The 22,707-nt window shown below is 45.3% G+C and overlaps 1 protein-coding gene across 2 annotated transcripts in view; it reads left to right on the top strand.

The window, feature by feature from the left end:
* The first annotated feature begins 39 nt into the window (after positions 1 to 39).
* Positions 40 to 22,707, top strand: part of tet2 (tet methylcytosine dioxygenase 2) — a 219,431-nt gene continuing 196,763 nt past the window's right edge. The window contains exons 1-2 of one of the 2 annotated variants that reach the window (XM_085982999.1): positions 40 to 788; positions 1,104 to 1,157. The gene's annotated coding sequence lies outside the window, so the exon portion shown is untranslated. The remainder of the gene's footprint in view (positions 789 to 1,103; positions 1,158 to 22,707) is intronic. The other variant, XM_085983008.1, reaches the window with a different exon arrangement.

Below are 22,707 nucleotides of genomic sequence, written 5' to 3'. Positions count from 1 at the left end.
GGCGTGGGGGGAGGTGAATCTTGACATGAGTGGAAAAACTTGCTGACTCTCAGTGTGCTTTAGGACTGAATGTAGCTTTACCACAACACTGACACATGCCTGCAGCCAGTGAGTTCAAACAACAGTCCCTGTGGAAATTAAAGAGGGAGTTTTAGAAGCGGTGTATGTGATGTAAGAAAGGAAGTGGTAAAACATTGCTGGGAAAGAAACAGGAACTTCTCAGAAAACTGCTCTGCAACTTTAAAACTGGATAAAGAATTTCAGAGTCAGGTTCCTAAGTGACTTTTCTTTATCAGTCTGAGAGACTTGGGGGGTGGGTGACTGACTGATCAGAGGGGATTCGGTTACAAGAGTCAGTAGAGGTGAGAGAGCAGTCCTTGTCCAGTGTGCTCCAGTCCAGAGTTTCAATGCAACCTCACTAATGTTCACTATTGTGCAGTTAGAAATCATAGGTCCTTTGTGTTTAAGGACCTAGTAGGGAAATGATTTACAACTACCCAAACAAGCAAACTGATCTTCCTGACAGAGCCCTCACTGGACGGAGCACATGCTAGTCACGTCCACACTTTGAGCTGGGGAAGAGCAACATAGGGGTTTCGTTGGTGATGATAATAGATGTCAGACTGTCATATGAATATTGATGCGAAGGCTAGTCTGCTTTCGTAGAGGAGCAGAAGGAAGCAAGATGGCTGCCCTTTAGGATTTGTTTGAAAGGAGACAGATTGTACTTTGCTGGATTTCTGCGACGCTGAGGGAGATACAGAGACTGAAGTGATTCTTATGCACCAGTAAGATCTTATGCTTCTTATTTGGCTGTTTTCTTTGAAGTAGGAATGTGTGAACATTTATTTTGCACGATCTCATGAAAGGGGAAAAGGTGGGGGTTTGCAGAAAATTAGCCAAAGCTTCTCCAACATGGCTGACAATATTAGTTTGATAAAGAAAAAAAATACCAGTGCAGTATTTGCCTTCTGTTACCTTTGAAGTATGCAGTCAGGTTTGTAATGCTGCAGTCTGCATTCATTGTGTGATATTTTAGAATTTTAAGCTAAGGAGAATTTATATGATCAGTTTTATCCTTATGTAGTTTTTTCCTCTTTTAGGTTTGAAGTGTTTTTGTGAGAGCACAGTAAAGGGATAGTGGTACCGTGGAACAGGTACTGTGTTTTCACCTCCCTGATGTGTGTGCATGAGCTTTTATGGCGTCCTTTAATAATTTTTTTAAATAATTTGTCATTTGTAATGTGTGCAGTGAAACCAATCTTCTAACGTGCTGGGAAAGTAAAGTTTAAATAAATAAATGAAGGAATTGAAATGACACCGAGACGCAGCTGTGGTGTTATGTATTGATTTTTTTTTGGAGATCTTTGGCTTTTTTGTGCATCAACTTCCATTCGCTTGTTTGGTGACTGACCAGCAGACACAAAGACAGGAGCAGTTAAGGAAGGTTCGCGGATCCCAAGGACTGCAAGGTCAGGGGCAGCGAAGGAAATGAAATATAATCCCGCTGCACCATTAGGGGAGAGGGGGATTTGCAGCGAGCTCTCATTTCTCTCAGCAGTCTCAATTTTCAGCAAGCCCCCGTGTTTCCAATGATGTGCTGCGGACCGATGAGGGCTACACACAGCCATGGCATAGCTGCTTACTTTACTGTTTGCATGCTGGCATTTCCTTGCTGCGGTCTGGTATTGATGGCTTGCTAAAGCTTTCTGATTGCCCCTCTGCCCCATTTCGGTGGGGATATAACATCGCCCACTCAGTGCAGCCCAGACAGCCAGCTTCCTGCGACGTCTTTATTGGATCGAGAATCGGTACTAAACAGGCCAGCTCTTTTAAGCAGAAAGGTTTTGTTTCCAAAAAGGGGTTTGCAGCAATCTCAAAACAGAAAACATGGAGAGGAACAAAAAAGGAGCCCATTTCAGTGAATGAGAGGTTTTTGTTATACAGTGCTATAGAATTCCTCCACTACCTGTACAAACAAGTTACTATCAGTTGTTTTTAGCTTATTGAGAAGGATAAATAGCCGTTAGGATTAGCATTTTAATTGCCTCCTTGAATATTTGTAGGTCATGAATAAAACAGCCTTGTTATCTGTGTATTTAGATTGTGTATTCTTCAGCTTCTGCTTTCACTTCAGGTTAGAATGGTTGAGTTGTGTAAATTTTGCAACAAAAAAAAAGTAGTGTTTTGATGGAAGAATGCAGGCAGGATGAAGCTAATCATTCAGGTGTGCTGAATAAACATGAGGAGAATGTTAGCAGAGACTGTTGGCATAACTGAGAGCAAAGCAACCCAGCACAATTTGCGCAGAAAAAACCCCAATATGGGAACGATGTGAGAAGATTTTTATCCAGCTCACTTTAGTTTGCTCCATAACACTTCTTGTGTTAATGAACTTCAATTGGATTTAAGCAATTATATCACATCTGTTCTGCAGAGGAAAAGATTGTTTAACAAACACTAAGCAACACCTCGTAATAGAAGCAACTTGGTGGGTGGGGGGGGGGGGGAAGAAACTTTGAAACTTCTTCAAATATGTGGAGTAAGTTGGAAACTGTTTTAGTCACATAGTGCAGGTGAACATTAAAACTTTAAAACAAATTATGTTTTTTGATTGAATGTCACCTGTCAGCATGATATCGCAATATGTGCAGCGCTGTATGATTTGATAAATGCATAGCAGTCATCCAATTCCTTTGTGCTGCTTTGAGCAATTATAATTATGATAGTCACATGTAGTTATCAGTAAATAATGTATGCCCGTGACAATGGAGCCTGCTCACTTGGCCAAAGATGCTGCTATTTTAAAGGTTGAGAGGACTTTTTCTTTAGAAAGTAAAAACATTTTTATAGCGACTTTTATATCCTGAAGACAAGTCACAATCAATGAAGTACTTTTGAAGTTGTTTTGTAGGCAAATGTAACAGCCAATTTGAATGCAGCAAGGTCCCACAAACAGCAATGTGTTAAATGAGATGATCTGTTTTAATGATGTTGGTTGATGGGAATAGTGTCATGGGATCTTTTACGTCCACCTGAGAGGGCAGACGGAGCTGAGGTTTAACGTCTTACCTGAAAGACAGCACCTCTGACAGTGCAGCACATCCTCAGTACTGCACTGGAGTTGGGGGGGGCCGGTTGTGGGAGTGGTGGTAATACTTGCACATTAGTATAGATCCCTAGGGAGATAAAAAAGAAAGAGGTGAGCACCAGTTGCTATAAATAAGCATTTGGTTGTGTGTGGGGTCTAACTGTGACAGGAAAATATGAAAAAAATTAATATGATATGTAGGGTGTTAAATTGAGATTGGTAGCGCCCATTGTTTGGGTGCTACAGGTGCTGTTTACATACCAAAATGGTATCCGATGCACGCGCGCACTCTCCTGCCGCGAATCGTGTTGGACGCCATATTGCTGAGGGCGTTAGCGCACGCGCAGCTAACACCTGCCAAAAGTATGCAGAGCAGGCAGATCATGACATTAATCAGTGTGAAATACTGATTTAACGCCAGCGCTGCCATTTTGGAGCTCAACGCTACAGCCAACGCCCCCTCTTAACTTTGCACGGCTGAACACGCGTTAAGCAGCCGGAAGGACCAACCCCCCCACTGTACTATTTAAAGGGATCATCAACTACTTGCAGGTTAGCTGCTGCTTGATTTCTTCTGGCTGTTAATACAATTCTACAAGTGTTTGGCACTTTCCATAGTTCTTTCTAGTTGCAAAAGTCTACCGGGAGTGTTGAAGGACTTTTTCCTGACTTCATCTTTGGCACAAACCAGTTGCTCCCAGACATGGGTGCATTAGTAGGCCTTTCCCTTGGAGTACACCATGACTGGGAGAATGAGCAGAGGCCACGCAGAGCAGGACAAACTGCTAGAAGAGGGAGGAGGAGGAGGGGGAGGCGGGCTCTCAGCAGGAAGCCATATCCACCCAGGGTGTTCACTGAGCTATTCTCCTACCTGAACCTCAGCAAGGAACAATATGTGAGACATCTGCGCTTCAGTAAGGACATCCTCACTGAAATCTGCCACCTGCTGCAGCCACCTCAGAGCAGAGCAAGGACCGCATTGCCAGTGGCTGTGAAGGTGACCGTGGCGATGCATCTGGATCTTTCCAAGCTGTAGCTGGAGATATTTGCAACATCTCGCAGTTTGCTGTCCACTGTCACATAAAGGAGGCCACTGAGGCTCTCTATTCAAAGAGAGCTGCCTACATTTCATTGCCTTTTGCCAGAGAGCAGCAGGCGGAGCGAGCACACGGCTTTGTTGGGATTGCAGGCTTCCCCATGGTGCAAGGGTGCCACTGACTGCACGCACATTGCTTTGCGGCTGCTGCATGTCAACTCTGCCAAGCACTGGAACTGAAAGGGATTCCACTCCCTCAACATCCAGCTGGTGTGTGACCATAGGCAGCGAATCATGCAGGTCAATGCCCGGTATCCTGGCAGCAGTCATGATGCCTTTATTCTGTAGCAGTCCGCTGTGCCATTTGTATTTGAGCCACCATGGCAAACCAGAGGGTGGTTATTGGGCGACAAGGGCTATCCGCTGATGACATGGCTGATGACTCTGGTGTGCAACCCTCGCACGTGTGCGGTATGCACACAATGAAAGCCATGCAGCCACACGAAATGTGACCGAGCACACCACTGAAACAATGCTTCCGCTGCCTGGACTGCTCTGGAGGAGCCCTGCAGTACTCGGCAGAGCGGGTGTCAAGTATCATGTTGATCTTTTGCTTGCTACACAACCTCACTATCTTTAGGGGACAGCCCTTGCCATCAGCTATACGACGAGCAGCTGAGGAGCAGGAGCATGAGGAGGAGGAGGAGGAAGAAGAGGAAGAGGAAGAGAGGAGGCAACCTAAACAGCCCCTTTCTGCCTGGGCTGATGGTGAAGAACTAATTCAAGTGCGATACCAGTAACCACAACCCCAATTCCCCATTCACCACCGCCCCACACCTTACCTGCCATATTGCATACAAACGTAAACCAACCACCCTTGTACATTCCCTTAGTGCCTGTCTTCCATGTGCCTTTGCCTGTCCTACTGCTCCTATTACCCCAGTGGCTGCAGCATGGCTGGTGGAAGGCTGCTGACTTTCAGTGGAGGACACAGCAGATGGCCTTGGAGGATGACCTTGAGCAGCTCTGGGGCTGGAAGGTGCGGACTGCACCATCTCGGCCTGGGCGGCAGCAGTTTAGACTGGATGGCTGACAGGCAACAGCAAGGGCACTGGCGGAATGGCAACTGTGGGAAGACGAACGCTGTCATCCTGAGAGAGGACAGCAGGCTCGTGCTCCATGGAGCCACTGCCACTCTCCAGGGCGGCCAATGAACAGCGCGGTTAGCGCTGGTTGGATGCTGAAATCGTTATAATGAGCAGGCAGCATGAAGTTGGCCTGCTGCCTGCATTGTAACCAATGGGCGTGGGTTCATTGCGCATCACGATCCCAGCGCCTATTTTCGGGGATTATCCAATTTAGCCCCTGTAGTCTGTAATGAGACAATATCTGGCACTGCATATTTTTTCAAATTTTTGCTCAAATCTTTATAATAAAAGAATCCTTGTTATTTTTACCTAAAGACTATCAAGGCAAGGGCCTTAAAAACAAAATGAATGCCGCATGCCATCTGCCCCGCACAATAATGATGAATGCTGGACCATCTATCTGCAGCAAAGTCAGTCCAATGTGAATCAAATAGTGAAAGGAATCACATGCAGGAATTGTAGCACCAAGTTTGAGAAAACCTTGCAGTTTTGACTTTTGTTTTTGTTTCTGATGCTGAATGGCCTATTATGGTCAGTTTATCACCGTCATCTAAACAAAGAGCTTCCCAAATAAGTTACAGTATAATATTGGAATGCTTGACCCAGATAACAGTGAAGAGACACTTTTTTGCTGCTTTGCTGCAGCCCAGGGATAGTAAGGCTATGTATTGTCAAACTCTGTTGAAAGAATGAGGAAATGACGAGTGCTCGGGGTTTGTTTTGACAAGAGAATTCTCAGGCCGCTGTCTAACAGCAGCTGTATGCATGGCGTGCAGTGCGTTGTACTAAAGCTTCCACAGCACTGGGCCGCGGGGGAGAGCCACGTGTCCCCTATCTCGCACACAGACATGCTTCAGGGTACATCCTGAGGCCAAACCAATGGGTGGTGCCTAGCGACTGTGGTTTGGAAATGAGTTTTTTGGTACTGATTAAATTTGAGCACGAGCTAGAGTTTGCTCTGTTAGCCTTCAGCTGCCTAGGCCCTAAGCTCTGGACTTCCCTCCCTAAACCTCTCCACCTCTCTCTCCTCCTTTAACATGCTTCTTAAATCTACCTCTTTGACCAGTCCTAATATCTCCTTATCTGGCTCAGTGTCAAATTTTGTCTGATAACGCAACTGTGAAGTGCCCGAGGGCATTTTCTTAATGTTAAAGGCGCTATATAAATGCACGTTGTTGTTGTTGTTGTTGTTTTGAAACAAGTGATGTTCACTAACGTTCTTTAGGGAAGGAAACCTGCTGTCCTTACTTGGTCTGGCCTATACGTGACTCCAGTCCCACACCAACAGGGTGGAGCCCTAACTGCCCTCGGAAGTGGCCTAGCAAGCCACTCAAATCGCTTAGCTGTTCAAGAAGGCGGCCCACCAGCACCTTCTCAGGGCAACTCAGGATGTGCAATAAATGCCGGCCTTGTCTACATTCCGAGAATGAATTTTTTTTAAAGTAGGTTGGGATTTAGCGTACACAGTAAGACAATATTTTTTGCTGCAAATGATGCTGTAGAGCTCAGTCTTTGACCCTCCATTGCCGAAAGACTTAATTTTGACTAGTGGTCAGCTACAGTATTTCCACTTTGATGCTGCCACTTTGGGAGAGGACTGATACAACAAAAAAGGGAAGGAGTTACATTTGTATAGCACCACATCCAGTCTCTCAGAAAGGCCCCAAAACACTACGCCTACAGTAAATAACTTTTGAAGTCCAGTTATTATGTTATTATGTAGGCAAATGGAGCAGCTATATTGTGCACAGCAAGATCCCACAGTGGGGTGGGCAAGTGAAAGGAATGGGCAATTCACTTGTTTTCTGATGGTGTTGGTTGAGGGCTCAATGTTGACCCAGGACACCGAGAACAACTCCCCTGCTCTTTTTCAAATAGTGCCATGGGATTCTTTTACGGCCACCTGAGAGGGGAGACGGGGCCTCAGTTTAACGTCTCATCTGAAAGACGGCACCTCCGACAGTGCAGCACTCCCTCAGCACTGAACTGGGGATTATGTGCTCAAGTCCCTGGAGTGGGTCTTGAACCCACAACCTTCTGACTCAGAGGTGAGAGAGCTACCCACTGAGCTGAGACTATCACCGTGATGATGGAATGAAAATTTGATGGAATTTAAAACCGGGTGGGTGGCACAACCAATCAGCTCTGCCAAGTTACCGCCCAGATTGCGAAGAGGAAAATAACCCGCAGATTATCTGATTTACCTGCCACAGCATTCTTTGGCATTTAAACCACCTGTAGGTCCGGGAGAAATACCATGGCGGTAGATTCTGAAAGTCTTGCATGGCTGTGTGGCATTTACAGAAAGCAACATTTTGGAAATGAAGCCCAGGGCCATTATTTTCTTGTCCTGCACAGCAGTACATCTATGGGAATGGGGGACTGTAAACAGACTGATACGGTGTGGCTAGTGTTTGGAGTTTGTTGACTCCACGGTGTGAAGTGGGATGGTATTGGCCTGGCTACACCTCTCTGATAACCTTTCCCCCATCCATTCGTGTACAAGGCTTTGCTAGGAACAATTTCTAAACATTAGGCAAAAAAAAAGGCAAACTGCAGCCAAGAGTGAACTCCTTTCCAAGAAGAATGCGTCGTGTTAACTTCTTTTGGCAGGGCCCGGAGTGTGGAGCGTAGGTTTAAAAACTTAAAAAAAGTAACATAGCTTCACACTCATGGAGAAAAAGAAAAGATCTTCATTTTTTGAAAACGAGTGGACAAGGCCCCGTAGCAGGGCTGTTCTGATGAGAGATAAGATAAGATCAGAGCGCCTGGGTCTGATTATTGTAATAGTTATAGAGCAGACTGCCTCAACACCAGTTAGTTGAACCCAGCTGCACTTAAGGATCCCAAACCAAGCTTTGCAAAGTCCAGAAAGTCTGCATTGCATCAGTGCTAAAGTACAACTGTGTCTGAGCAGGAGGAGTTCAAGCATGCTCTGCTGTTCATTGTCTGCCAGAAGATTCACTGATGTGACCTCTCGACAGCTTTAATCAATAAACATCCATGGTATGAATAGAATATCCTGCATGTCACCCGGTCAGGTAAAAAAAGTACCATGTGACCTGACCTCCAGAACCCACTCCTGGCTTTGTTGCTTCTGGTTGATGACGTCAGCTGCCTTGTTGAATATTACTTCATAGAGATCCTCTTTTTTCCCCCAATTTGGCCCATTTCTGTAATTGAGAGATATATGCAAAGCCATGGTAGTGCACGGCTGTGTGATTTAACGAGGCACTAGAAGGGCTAATGTGCTCACTGCGTACCAAGTACCACTGTGCAGATTCATGCACCCGGCACACAGCCCGCTGATTTTTCGTTCCATGGGTGAATCCAGAACGAAAGGGTGAAATATAAGATTGCCACTATCAGATCAGATGAAGAATTTGGGAGGAATTTCTTCACACAGAGAGTAGTGAGAATGTGGAACTCACTGTCAAATGGAGTGGTTGAAGGAGATAGTTTGACAAATTTATGGGGAGTCTTGAAGCATACATGTGGGAGAAGGGAATAGAGGGATCTGAGGGCAGGGTGGGAAGAGGTAATTAGAGTGGGAGGAGGCTTGTGAGCAGTATAAATACCGTCATAGACCAATTGGGCTGAATGGCCTGTTTCTGTGCTGTAGATTCGATGTAATTGAAATGCGTTCTTGCCCAAATTCACAGTATGCGCTCCCATCGTGTAAATCTGTGCCAGGAGTGCAAATTCATGAAGTTTGCCTGTCTCTGACTCTGTAATAGTTCAGACAACCTGAGTATTAACTAAAATAGCTGGTCTGCCACCTTACCTGGGAGTTTTAGTAATGCAAGATTAAAGGCTGCTCAGGCTAAAGTGTGAAGTTTTAAAGGTTTGTGTTTTTTTGCAGACAGCCAATGTAAGGGGTGCCAGCATTGTGGAATGGAACCGTGGCCTATTTTTTGCATCCAGTGTCAGCATCAAGTGCTCCCTGGTCAGACTTAGCACTGGCCAGGTAGAGAGTAAACTTCCCTCTGCACTAGCCAAAGAACGCATCTTAATTTCACGCTCGGAAGCCCACTGGCAATGTGATATGTCCTTACCCCACACTAGGCTCCGTTGTGGCCTTGGTAGGGGAACCATCCAATTTAGTGCCCATGAGAATTGAATTATGGGCTGCTTTGTGTTTATCCGTGTCCACCACAAGAAGGTTTGAAACTGTCTCGGCTCTCACATGAATCTTGTCATTCATGTGGAAATGACTTATGAAATGATACTGGGCGGCCTGCTGGTGGCGCTGTCCAGGGAGAGTATAAATGCTCGGGCATGGGCCCAGCTTGCTCAGGACATTCTTTAACAGGGACTAGTGAAGGACACAACTAGATCTCCATGTTGAAAAACAGTTGATTAAAGCCTTGTTTAATACTCAGACCAAGTGCCGAGTAGTTTTCTTACGTCAGGCTCCTTCCAACTTTACAGGCGGCTGTGTGAAATCTTGGTAAAGCAACACCACATCTGTGGGAGGAACAGCCGAGTCTGTTGTAATTGTGGCAGTTACTGTCCCATGTAGAGCTCTAGAAACCTTTCGCTGGTTGTCAGTGGGTGTGTTTGTCGCCTCTAAGCTTGGAGTAACCTGTAAAGTCTGTGGGTTGTTTAGTTAATTAATACACAGACTACCAGAGTAACTTAAAACAGGACTTTACTATTCGAAGGTCAGGGCGAATCTGCCCAATAAATCCTGACACAGCACTTATATACCGGTGTGGTCACCGTCGGTATTACAGTATACAGAAGCCAACAAAGTAGTGCAACACCTAAAGTAGTTCTCTTAAAGGTGGACGGTTACATATAATAGTTCTCTTAAAGGTAGACGGGTACATACACTACATAACCGGCCTAGAAATTCGCCTCGGGCAGTGACACAAAATGGGCGGCATCAGATCGGCCACCCGTTAGACGCAGAACCTGATACTCAGCTCTATTGTGCAGTCAACGGAATATCAGGCGCTGCGTATAATGGGCGGCCAATCCAATACCGCCCGTATTGTGCCAATACTGCCCGAGACGAATTTCTAGGCCTCACTCTCCTCAGCAGCTCCAGCCCGGATACCTGTCTGCCAGCCCAGCTCACTCAGACTCTGCAAGCAGATTGGCATTTTTTGTTTACTGTTTCTAGTGGTTCAGCAGAATGGAATTGCGATGTGAAATCCTACAGAAATGGGTGCAATAGATTATTGCACATTCAGTAAGGTCTGCACTGGGATCCTAGTCTCGCTTTTACCTTGTAGTAATTGGAGAGAGTTTGCCTAACCTATGAACACATTTTCATTCAGTATAATACAAAAGGAATTGGGAAAAAGACAGTAAATACGAGGGTAAATTCCCCAATCCTAGCAGGGAGATGGGTCTGCAGAGCTCGCAGGCCAGTGAACTAGTGGTAGAGTGTTGCAGTCCTATCTCCGAATTGAGCTCTGAATTTGCACTCCAGTCTTTTTGTTTTATATCCCAACAACAGTCTGGACAAAAATTCTGAAATATTCTCCGGCACAGCCATGCACTGTAGTCCACACAGGTTTAACAGCAGGTTACTGGAAGCACCTTTGACCTAAGGTGCTTCTACGTGCTCCATCAGTGCCATCACGTCCCCTGGCCGTGGCTCGCACGCAGCCAGCTGCACAGACCAAAGGTGAAACTGCCAAGAACTCATTCAGACTGGCTGCTGCGAAGGCCCGTGTTTCTAACGGGTCACAATGTCTTAGGATCTCAGTGGCATTCCAAGTTGACGTGCCAAATCCAAAACAATGAGATGCAGCTTCAAAGCCTTTATATGGAACCGTGAACCCAGCAATTCCCCGTATTCAAATGAAGGCTTGCTTCAATGGCCTTACTTTAGGCAGGTGTCCATCAGTTTACCCCATAGCTCGCTGGTCAGGTTAGTGAGGAGCTGGACCATACAGACCCGGCCAGCCCCAGGTGTGACTCCTAGTCTGTGCTGTGCTAGTTGATTGCAGCCCAGGGTGTCCATAGGGCTACTGCAATTGGCCTCAGCATCCCCTAGTCAATGTCAGGGAGATCCTGCTCCTGATCAATATTCAGCAGCTGCCTGCCTACCAACCCCCCAACCCCGTCCCCTCCCAGAAGTGCCTGTGCATGGATAAAAGGTGAGGACAGGACTCGGCTTAGCTGTGATGTTCCCATAGTTGAATAGTTTACCAAAAGTGCCGCATGCAGAGTCGCCATGTGGGCAAGAGGATGGGAATTGGCAGGAAAGGGCTTGTATTCCCTTTATAGAAGATTAAGATGTGATCTGATCGACGTGTTTAAAATTATAAAAGGATTTGATAGAGTAGATAAAGAGAAACTATTTCTTCTGGTGGGGGGAAATCCAGAATAATTTTAATAATCTAAAAATTAGAGCCAGGCCATTCAGAAGTGAAATCAGGAAGTGCTTTTTCACACAAAGGATAATGGAAATCTGGAACTCTCGCCGCCAAAAGGCTGTGGATGTTGGACCAATTGGAACTTACAAAACTGAGGTCGATAGATTTTTGTTAGGTAAGAGTATCAAGGAATATTGGAGCAAAGACGGGTAAATGGAGTTGAGGTACAGGTCAGCCAGGAGCTAATTGAATGATGAAACAGGTTATGGAGGCTGAATGGCCTACTCCCGTTCCTAAGTCCCTGAGAAGTTGCCTCTGTGCCCCATTTTGACGGTGTTTTCAATACAACCTGAACCTCTCTTCAACATTTGCCGTGCATTCCACAGCAGGGTTTAAAAGAAACAAATTCAGTGCATTAAAATTCACCCTTGTTAACTGGGACATGGCACCTGCCTGAACTCTATCCTATAGTTTGATGCTGACACGCAGCTAGGAAAATAATTCGAGAGCTCGCTGCCGCCTTTACCAGTTGTGCTGGCATTAGCATCGAATGCAGAGGTTTCCTATGGGGTTTGCCCTCTAGATCAGGCAGCGAGCCAGAGCCACTTCACGTGCTCATGTTTACAACACGCACTTCCAAAATTCCTGAAAGCTATCACACGAGCACAGGTGAATTTCAAATTTCTGCAGCCACTTGAATGACCAGAATTCTGTACCTCAGCATTTTAATTGGATCGCACTAGATAGTATCCTAACCTTCAAAGTGCAGCGGTATTGAAACACAATTCAAATTTCCCCTATCACTTGTGCTAAAGTCTGATAATCAGCATATATATTACAATAGCTGCTTTATTCTCTGCGACAGGGCTGGTGCAGAAAGAAGCTGAATTGTCCCAAGGAGTCATTAAACTGTGGTTAAACTTACCAAGGTGTGTCGGGCAGGATTTAGTTTTTTTAACATAGAAACATAGAAGATAGGAGCAGGAGTAGGCCATTCGGCCCTTCGAGCCTGCTCCGCCATTCAATGAGATCATGGCTGATCATCCAAACCCTAGCACCCAGTCCCTACACCGACAGCCATCCCACCCAAGCCCTATCCCCGTAACCCCGTAACCCCACGTATTTAATCCCCCCTAACACTAAGGGCCAATTTTATCATAGCCAATCAACCTAACCCGCACATCTTTGGACTGTGGGAGGAAACCGGAGCACCCGGAGGAAACCCACGCAAACACGGGGAGAATGTGCAAACTCCACACAGTCACCTGAGGCCGGATATTGAACCCGGGTCCCAGGCGCTGTGAGGCAACAGTGCTAACCACTATGCCACCGTGCTGCCCTTTATTTGTAATGACTCAATAAAACGAGATGATAATGTCATAACAGGGATGAGAAAAGACATTTTGTCCCTTCTCAGTGGGTCCCTCTGATCTCTTAAGTCCACATCATTGCATCTCATCAGATTGTCACTAATCCTATGGTTTTTACCTGGACTGAGAGCGTTGCCCAGATTTGACTCTTTTTAGGAAGACATTTTTCATTTGTCCCTATGCTAAATTTACTTATTTCCAATTCCATCCTCTTACCCTCCTTTCATACATTAATTTGCATTAATAATATGAGTTTAAACTTTTCTTGTGCCATTTAATTATTTATATACTTTGATGAGATGTCCCCTCAATGTCCTTCTTCCTAGAGTCTAAAGATTGAACTCGAGCCCTCGTTTAAAGCTCATCCCTTTACACTGGGACCAGTCTCCCAGTTCTTCATGCATGCTCTCCGATCCATATCTTTGTGAGGTGGTGACTAAAACTGCAAATGGTTTTGTAATTTTGTTCTGGCCAGTGCATTGTAAAAGCGCAGCATAATGTCTGTACACTTAAAGTCCACTGATCCACCTCAATATCCTAGGGTTCTGTTTTAGCTTTTATATTTGTTCCCAATGTTTCAATTGCTTGAAAGTGTAATGTGTGCTATTACTCCTAGTCCCCCTCTAAGGTTTACTAATTCAGTTCCATTCACTGTAAGCTTATGTCCCCACAGTTTTTTGACATCACATTTTATATCCATCAATCATTGGCCATATATCTGACCAATTGCATCGGTGATCTAAATGATTTTGCAAATCTTTTGCTGTATCGACCGCTGACCAATTTTTGTGTCATCCTTAAATTCGACAAGCTTACAGTTAGGTTAGTCATCCAAGTCGTTTATGTAGATCATATCCATGTGGACTCTGACATGACGTCCCTGTCCCCTTGAGTACGCTGTGTTCTCCATTTTTTAAGTCCATTTCCATGTCCTTCCCTGGATAATAAGTTACATCATAGGGAGTTCTACTATTTATTTCACTTGGTACTTGCTCAAATCAGTCAACAAGGTTTATAAGAACATAAGAAGTAGGAGCAGGAGTAGGCCATACGGCCCCTCGGGCCTGCTCCGCCATTCAATAGGATCATGGCTGATCTGGATCTAGACTCACGTCCACTTCGCTGCCCACTCCCCGTAACCCCTAATTCCCTTATCTGCTAGGAAACTGTCTATCTCCATTTTAAATTTATTTAACGTTGCAGCTTCCACAGCTCTCTGGGGTAGCAAATTCCATAGATTTACTACCCTCTGAGTGAAGAAGTTTCTCCTCATCTCAGTTTTGAAAGGGCAGCCCCTTATTCTTAGATTATGCCCCCTAGTTCTAGTCTCACCCATCAGTGGAAACATCCTCCCCGCATCCACCCGATCAAGCACCCTCACAATCTTATATGTTTCGATAAGATCGCCTCTCATTCTTCTGAATTCCAATGAGTAGAGTCCCAACCTACTCAACCTTTCCTCATACGTCAACCCCTTCATCTCCAGAATCAACCAAGTGAACCTTCTCTGAACCGCCTTGAGAGCAAGTATATCTTTTCTTAAATATGGAAACCAAAACTGCACGCAGTATTCCAGGTGTGGCCTCACCAATACCCTGTATAACTGCAGCAAGACTTCCCTGTTTTTGTACTCCATCCCCCTTGCAATAAAAGCCAAGATTCCATTGGCCTTCCTGATCACCTGCTGCACCTGCATACTAACTTTTTGTGTTTCATGCACCAGGACCCCCAGATCCCTTTGTACTGTAGCACTTTGCAGTTTCTCTCCATTTAGATAATAACTTGCTCTTTGATTTTTTTCTGCCAAAGTGCATAACCTCACACTTTCCAACATTATATTGCATCTGCCAAATCTCTGCCCACTCACTTAGCCTGTCTATGTCCTTTTGCAGGTTTTTTATGTCATCCTCACTCATTGCTTTCCCTCCCATCTTTGTATCGTCGGCAAACTTGGATATGTTGCACTCGGTCCCTTCCTCCAAATCGTTACTATATTACTATCGATTGTAAAGAGTTGGGGTCCCAGCACTGACCCCTGCGGAACACCACTAGTTACTGATTGCCAGCCCGAGAATGAACCATTTATCCCAACTCTTTGTTTTCTGTTAGATAGCCAATCTTCCACCCATGCCAGTATATTACCCCCAATCCTGTGATTTCTTATCTTGATCAGTAATCTTTTGTGTGGAACCTTGTCAAATGCCTTTTGGAAGTCCAAATACACCACATCCACTGGTTCCTCTTTATCCACCCTGTATGTTACATCCTCAAAGAATTCGAGCAAATTTGTCAAACATGACTTCCCCTTCATAAAACCATGCTGACTCTGTCCTATTAAATTATGTTTATCCAAATGCTCTGTTACTGTTTCCTTAATAATGGACTCCAACATTTTGCCAACCACAGATGTTAGGCTAACTGGTCTATAGTTTCCAGATTTTTGTCTACTTCCCTTCTTAAATAAGGGTGTTACATTAGCAGTTTTCCAATCTGCCGGGACCTTTACTGAGTCCAGGGAGTTCTGGAAAATAATCACCAATGCATCCACAATCCCTACCGCCACTTCTCTCAAGACCCTAGGATGTAGGCCATCAGGTCCGGGGGATTTATCCGCCTTAAGTCCCATTATTTTACTGAGTACCATCTCCTTAGTGATTTTAATTGTCTTTAGCTCCTCCCCCCCCCCCCCCCCATTGCCCCCTGTTTGTCCAGTGTTGGGGTATTTTTAGTGTCCTCTACTGTAAAGACTGATACAAAATATTTGTTCAGCGTTGATAAAGCTATCAATTCATCCAATGAAAAGCGACGAGTTAAGAAAGTAACTATAGGTTTTTATTGGCTAAATAACAGAGCCCACCCTCGTGGGTGATCGGATACAACAAGGAGGAATGCCAGCCAGTCGACTACCTTTATACCTGGGCAGGTAGGTGGAGTCATGGGCGGAGTCAGCAGTGGTCAGCCCAGGTATAACAGCGTGACAAGAGGCGACCTCGTATAGTGATACAACAGTGTGAACAGTGATAACCATAGAGTAACGATATAACAGTGATAACTATAGTGTAACGATAGTGAACGATAAAAGTGGTTTACCACATTCACCCCTTGTTTAGATTTGAGTCCGGCGGGGTGAAGTGTACTACCAGTTCTGGTATGTCAGTCTGTCCGGAGGCCTCGTAAGCCTTTCTGATCGTCGCAGCGGCGGTGTTGCATTATCCGGTGTTAATGCTGGTGTCTGCGTGGTCGGAGAAGGCTCGTGGGGTTCCAGCATGCCGTCTACCTGGTCTGGAATTGGGGGGGTGGTGGGGGGGTGGTGAAGGTGGTGTCTCCGGAGTGCCCGAGGGTGCGAGGTCTCGTAAGGAGACTGTGTCCTCCCGCCCGTCTGGGTATGCCACATAGGCGTACTGGGGGTTGGCGTGCAGGAGGTCCACCCTCTCGACCAGGGGGTCCGTTTTATGGGCCACGGGGGTGGGCTCTGTTATTTAGCCAATAAAATTGATATACCTATCAATTCATCCAATGAAAAGCGACGAGTTAAGAAAGTAACTATAGGTTTTTATTGGCTAAATAACAGAGCCCACCCTCGTGGGTGATCGGATCCAACAAGGAGGAATGCCAGCCAGTCGACTACCTTTATACCTGAGCAGGTAGGTGGAGTCATGGGCGGAGTCAGCAGTGGTCAGCCCAGGTATAGCAGCGTGACAAGAGGCGACCTCGTATAGTGATACAACAGTGTGAACAGTGATAACCATAGAGTAACGATATAACAGTGATAACTATAGTGTAACGATAGTGAACGATAAAAGTGGTTTACCACAAGCGTCTTTGCCATCTCCATGTTCCCCACCACTAGTTTCCCGGTACCATCCTCTAAGGGACCAACGTTCACTTTAGCCACCCTTTTTCTTTTTATATAGCTGTAGAAACTCTTGCTATCTGTTTTTATATTTTTTGCTAGTTTACTTTCATAATCTATCTTCCCTTTCTTAATTAATCTTTTAGTTATTGTTTGCTGGCTTTTAAATGCTTCCCAATCTTCTATCCTCCCACTAGATTTGGCTACTTTATATGCCCTTGTTTTCAGTCGGATACTATCCTTTATTACTTTACTAAGTAATCAAATGGCACCTTCCCTGCTAAACCCATGTGAATCCATCATGATTAATATTTTATCATTAGCGGGAAGTTTTTTCTTCCACTTTGAAAAATAATGTGGTCAGTAAAAATGAGTCAGTTTTACGTGGAGTTTCTGCAGAAACCTGAAGAGAACCTTAAATATAAAGGTAGCTGTACTGTGTGTGACTTGGGTTGTATTTTACACTTCAGATGTTTACAGCATGATTGAGTGGGTATCAGTGGCAGGACATTGTTATAGTGCACTGACACTACTGATGGCTCCATGTGCAAGCTGTGTGTTGGATCTAGAGGGAAAGGGGTGCAAGGTGGAGTTACAGATTATTCAACGTAAACTGCATGTTGTAGTGTATAACACAAAGGTGCAGCAGGTGTGAAGACTTGTCTGAAATTATTCCTGTCAGTAGTTTTACTGAAAAATGTTGGCATGAGTACAAAAGGGGATTTTTCAGTTATATCGCCAATTGAAGGACTGTCTGCCCTTATGTCACCCCATGCCATCAGTGACTCATTTGACTTAGAACAACTGTTTGTTCCATTTGTGCTGCACTTTCTTTGTAGTGTAGTGCTCGCACCAATTTTTAAGTGGAAGGATTGGCAATAAAGTGAAAGGTAGAATCTTTACCAGTTGGAATTGTGTGGGGTTGGGTGGCAGGGCTAGTGAATCCAGCACCACCACTGCCTTCGTACTGGCTATGGATGTGGAATCCATGCAGAAGCAATTTGGTGGTTGAGTTGGGTGCAAAGGATCCCAGGAGCTAATCAAAGAAGAGCAGAGAATTCTCCTGATGACCTGACCAACATTACTCCCTCAACCAACACCACCAGGAAGCGATTCATTGATCATTCATCTCACGGCTACTGGTGGGATCTAACGGTGCAAAATGGTTGTCACGTTTGCCTACATAACAACAGTGAGGATTTCAAAGTAATTCACTTGATGTGGAGTTCTCTGGGATATTTATGGGAGACGAGATAAGCTGCTATATAATTGCAAGACTTTTTTCTTTCAAGAGCTATCACATCTTTCCTCTGATGGCCCAACCCTTACCCCTTCTTCATTTATCAACATGTTCGGCCTCACAATCTCACCGATGCCAAAGGAACCTCCCACACCTTCATTGCGAAACTATCTCAGCAACAACTTATATTTATATAGTGTCTTTAACGTAGTAAAACGTCCCAAAGCAGCACAACCAGACAAAAATTGACACCGAGCTAAAGAAGGAGACAAGAAGCTTGGTTTCTTTTTTCATGCTGAACATTTCTTTCCCCTCAGCAACTGTGGTATTCCTTAGTTCCTTTTAGTCTTTTCTGTCTCCTACAATCGCTCAGCCTTTAAAAACCATGCTTGGCACCATTGAATCTACCAGGTCTTCTCTTTTCAACATTGGTGATGTCCTGCACTGGGGGCCTTGACCTTTCACCTCGCTCTCTCAATTTAAAAACAATGCTCGGAAATCTTACGACTTTAAAATCATTTCTTTTTTATCTAATGGGATTGCTTTTTGAAGAGCGAGTGGCTCTTATGAGAGCTGGTAGCCTTGCTTAAGTTAATGTTCACAGCTTATGATTACAGCACCCCAGTGAGCTAATAGCAGTGGCGACCAGTCGCAATGAAAGAATTGAGCTCTGCCATATTAGGCCTGCAGATGAGCAGGAGATTCATTATAACATGGAGGTCTACAAAGAACTGGAGTACTGTGTACCAGGGTGGGTGGATTAGAAAGACAATATGGCTGTTTGGGTGTTTATTCTGACTGAAATCTCTAAGCAGCAAATGGAATGACTTGCATTTCTTTGCAGGTCAGTGTGTGGTTTCTTTACAAAGGAAGAATGACACAGGAGAAAGGCACAGAAAATAGCAGAATGGTAAAAAAAACTTCCTCATAAAGTCCTTAACTGCGAGTGACTTAAGACTACCCTCAGACAAGAGGTGGGACCTGTGTAAAAATTGAAGTGTAAAGACATCAAGGCAAAGAGGCAAACCATTGAATCGATTTTATTCTCTGGAAAGAGAATGTCATGCTGAGGAAAAATCGAGATAAAAGTGTGCAAGAAGTAAGTTCTGTCCACATGACAACACTTGGACTGTTAAAGGGAAGTGAATTTTTTTCCAGATATCAGAATTACGCTTATTTAGGAAATGGCCAGTGTTTCGGCCAGCATTCTGCACTGTGACAAGTGTTGTTAAGTCTGTGTGTTATAGTGAGAATTACTACACAGACCACAAGAGTAAATTTTAACAGGTCTTTACTAGTCGAAGGTCAGGGCTGCACTACCCAATAAATCATTACACAGCACTTATATACCGGTGTGGTCACCACCGGTATTACAGTATACAGCAGCCAAGATAAAGTAGTGCATCTCTTAAAATAGTTCTCTTAAAGGTGGAACGGTTACATACACCACAATCCTCCCTTTTTAGCTTAACAGTATATATTCCCCATTAAACATAACATAATAACATATATACACAACTTCATGTAAAAACAGTTCACAGATTCAGTCTCTCTGGAGGCTTCCTGACTCGGTCCGGATAACGCCTCAGTGGTGTAGTAGTTTTCGGTGGTGTAGTAGGTTCTTTTGGCAAGGTCGATTCGGCTTGAATGCCAGTGTCGAGTTCATCTGGTTCCAGTATCACCGGATCAGAGGTAGATACTATGGGTATCTCTGCTTCATCATTAGGCGTATAGAGTTGTGGTGTAGGTTGTCCCTTTTCGGATGACTCTATGATCTGGTCAGCATGGCGCCTTATTATGCTTTCACCAATGTCCACGGTATACATCAGCGGTCCTAGTCGTGTGCAAATAGTTCCAGGCTGCCATTTCTCGGTACGGTAGTCCCGGGCCAAAACTTGTTGACCTATCTGGAAGGTTCTAGTTGGCCTTTCATTCATGCCTTGAAATTGCCGGTTCTCTACGTCCCTTCTGATGTTTGGCTTGATCAAATCCAGCCGGCATCTTAGTCTTCTATTGAAAAACATCATGGCGGGAGTTTGGTTTGTGACCGCATGTGTTGCATTCCTGTACGCAAACAAGAAGTTATCTACCTTATGTTGTAGATTTATGTCTTCATTACCCATGGCCTTTATGGCCTTCTTGAAGGTCTGGACAAACCTTTCAGCTAATCCATTGGTGGCGGGATGGTATGGGGCGGACGTGTAGTGCTTAACCCCATTGTTTTTTAAGAACTTCCTGAATTCTTCGGACACAAATTGCGGTCCATTATCAGAACAGATCTGTTCCGGCAGCCCATTCCTGGCAAATATGGTCCTTAATACTGTGATGGTTTTTTCCGTGGTGGTGGAGGACATCTTTATTACCTCCAGCCACTTGGAGTGTGCATCCACCGCGATTAAGAACATTGAGTCCATAAATGGACCAGCAAAGTCGATATGTACCCTTTGCCATGGAGATGAGGGCCACTCCCATGGATGTAGAGGGGCTTGTGGTGGGGCGTTTTGGACCTTCTGGCAGCCTAGACAGCTCTTGGTCATTTCTTCGATGTCTCCATCGATACCTGGCCACCACACAAACGCTCTGGCTAGGTTCTTCATTTTCACTCCACCCAGATGCCCCTCGTGAAGCTCCTTTAGCACTTTATACTGGAGTTTGGGTGGAATCACCACTCTGGATCCACACATCAAGGTTCCTCGGCACACTGACAGCTGTTCTCTTCTTTGCGAGAATGCTGGCAACAGTGGTTCGCCATGTGCTGGCCATCCCTTCACCGTTAAATCGTAGACTCGTGAGAGAGTCGGGTCATTTCTCGTTTCCTTTTCAATGGTAGAATTTGTTACTGGTAGACATTCCACTATGGTTGAGTGGAACATCTCCACTGGGTCCACTGTAGGTGCCTCTTCTACCGTTGGCAACGGTAGGCGCGATAAACCGTCAGCATTCCCATGCTGTTTTGATCCTTTGTATTCTATGTCATATTGGTGTGCCCCTAGGAAAAGGGACCACCTCTGTAGCCTTTGCGCTGTCATAATGGAAACGCCCTTTTTAGAGTTGAATATGGATACCAATGGCTGGTGGTCTGTCAGCAGTGTAAACTTCTTGCCCTGCAGGTAATGATTAAACTTCTTTACTCCCCACACAAGGCTGAGAGCCTCCCTATCTATCTGAGCATAGTTGCGCTCAGCGGAGGTCAATGATCTGGATGCAAATGCGACTGGCCTTTCCGAGCCATTTGGCAACTTGTGTGAGAGTACTGCTCCAATACCATAAGGAGAAGCATCACAAGCTAAACGAATAGGTAGCGTTGGGTTGAAGTGAGCCAACACTTCCTCTGAGGTGATCAATGCCTTGCTTTTGCGAAAGGCCTTCTTAAAGTCCTCGCTCCACTTCCATGGTACTTCTTTCTGCAAAAGAGCATTCAGCGGGTGCAGCACCGTGGATAGATTTGGCAGAAACATATGGTAATAGTTAATCAACCCTAGGAACGACCTCAACTGGGATACATTTTCCGGAGCGGGAGCCTTCACAACAGCTTCGATCTTGTCAGGTGACTTGTGCAGTCCCTCCTGGTCAATGACATGACCACAGTACGAGATCCGTTTCTGAAAGAACTCACATTTCTGGCGATTAACTCGAAGGCCATATTCCTTCAACCTGATGAGCACCAGTTTCAAATTTGCAAGGTGTTCCTCATCGTCATCTCCTGTAATCAGGATATCGTCCAAGTAACATTGAGTGCTTGGAATTCCCTGTAATACCTGCTCCATGGCCCTCTGCCAAATTGCTGGAGCCGAAGCCACTCCAAAAACCAGTCTATTATATCGATACAAGCCTCTGTGCGTGTTGATTGTGAGATACTGGCGCGACTCTTCCTCAACTTCCATCTGTAAGTACGCTTGCGCCAGGTCTATCTTGGTGAAGTGTTTCCCGCCAGACAATGAAGCAAAGATATCCTCAATCCGCGGAAGCGGATATTGCACCGTGTGAAGCACCAGATTAACTGTGATCTTGAAGTCTCCACAGATGCGGACCTTCCCCGGTTCCCCTGGCTTGTTACTCGATGAACGCTTCATGACAGGAACAATGGGCGTGGCCCACTCACTCCAGTCCACCTTAGACAGTACTCCTGAACGTTCAAGCCCTTCCAGCTCAGCTTCCACAGCAGGTCGTATCGCATAAGGTCTGGCTTTGAAAAATTTTGGGTTTGCATGTTCTGCAATCTTGATTTTTGCCTTAATTCCTCTCAGTGTTCCCAGTCCCTGTTGGAACACTTCACAGAAATCACAGAAACCCCACAGTGCAGATAGAGGCCATTTCGGCCCATCGAGCCTGCACCGACACATATCCCACCCGATTCCCGTAACCCCTACACCAACACATATCCCACCCTATCCCCGTAACCCCATGTATTTAATCCCCCTAACACTAAGGGTCAATTTATCATAGCCAATCAACCTAACCCGCACATCTTTGGACTGTGGGAGAAACCGGAGCACCCGGAGGAAACCCACGCAAACACGGGGAGAATGTGCAAACTCCACACAGACAGTCGCCCGAGGCTGGATTCGAACCCGGGTCCCTGGCGCTGTGAGGCAACAGTGCTAACCACTGTGCCACCGTGCTTCTTTAGCCTCATC

This window comes from Somniosus microcephalus, chromosome 1 (genome assembly GCF_052327205.1).
Source record: "Somniosus microcephalus isolate GS21.2 chromosome 1, FLI_Smic_1.0, whole genome shotgun sequence".
Classification (NCBI taxonomy): Eukaryota; Metazoa; Chordata; class Chondrichthyes; order Squaliformes; family Somniosidae; genus Somniosus; species Somniosus microcephalus.
This window is presented reverse-complemented; position numbering and strand designations above follow the sequence as displayed.